The sequence below is a fragment of the Tachyglossus aculeatus genome, chromosome 2 (genome assembly GCF_015852505.1).
Source record: "Tachyglossus aculeatus isolate mTacAcu1 chromosome 2, mTacAcu1.pri, whole genome shotgun sequence".
In the NCBI taxonomy this organism is placed as follows: domain Eukaryota; kingdom Metazoa; phylum Chordata; class Mammalia; order Monotremata; family Tachyglossidae; genus Tachyglossus; species Tachyglossus aculeatus.
Genome location: NC_052067.1, coordinates 95,868,516 through 95,869,503, shown reverse-complemented (window position 1 = coordinate 95,869,503; position 988 = coordinate 95,868,516). Strand labels below are relative to the sequence as shown.

General features: G+C 43.5%; 1 non-coding gene across 1 annotated transcript; it reads left to right on the top strand.

The window, feature by feature from the left end:
* The first annotated feature begins 228 nt into the window (after positions 1 to 228).
* On the top strand, positions 229 to 365 carry LOC119924499. The gene has a single exon (XR_005449210.1). It is a non-coding gene; the product is annotated as a small nucleolar RNA SNORA7 (small nucleolar RNA).
* Positions 366 to 988: the final 623 nt, after the last annotated feature.

The following is a 988-nucleotide window of genomic DNA, read 5'->3' as shown; positions in this document are numbered from 1 at the left end:
TTTGGCATTTCATTGGCCCTTCTCACCAGCCACTCTCACAGTGAACCATCGTGGACTGTTTTTCCTTTCGCTCTCCGTGTACGCTTTTTTGGTTACCGGTAGATTTAGGGGCGGCGGGAGTAAATTTCTCCTCTAAGGAAGTTTATAATGTGGCAGAGAAGGCAGATGTTATCGTAATTTACAGAGAATAGGAAGAAGATATATTACATGAGTTAGTGCTTATGAATACCCCTCTCAGGGTTGCACCTGGAGAGTTTCCAGTACTCCACCAGTCTCAACTATGGGAGGGAGAGTCAAGCAGAGGTATATCCATTCCATTCCTAGCTTAGGCACTGGCTAGAAAGTGGAAGACAATCTTTACAAGTCAAAACTCACCTTTGCTGGGCAGCAGCGGCGTGGGGAGAATCAATGGTGGAAACTCAGGTTTATTGCATAGAAGGCAGCAATGGTAAACCACTTCTGGATTTTTTTTTACCAAGGAAACTCTCTGGATCCACTACCAGAACGATTGCAGATGGAGAGCGAAGCGTCCTGGGAGAGATGTGTCTATGGCATCGCTATGGCTTAAAGACGATTCTACAGCATAAGACAAGTGCCTATTAATAGCATATCAAAGATATGCTCATAAATGTGACAAGCAAACGTGTTCTAGACTGTGAGCCCGCTGTTGGGTAGGGACCGTCTCTATATGTTGCAAACTTGTACTTCCCAAGTGCTTAGTATAGTAAGCACTCAATAAATACGATTGAATGAATGTACCTAGGTGTCTACAAGTGCTGAATCGGCAGTTGAGGAGATGCACATTTTATCAATCAATCAATCAATTGTATTTATTGAGTGCTTACTGTGTGCAGAGCACTGTACTAAGCGCTTGGGAAGTACAAGTTGGCAACATATAGAGACAGTCCCTACCCAACAGTGGGCTCACAGTCTAGAAGAATTAGAGGATTAGCATTTGCTTCGTCAAGTCACTAAATGGCACTTTTAT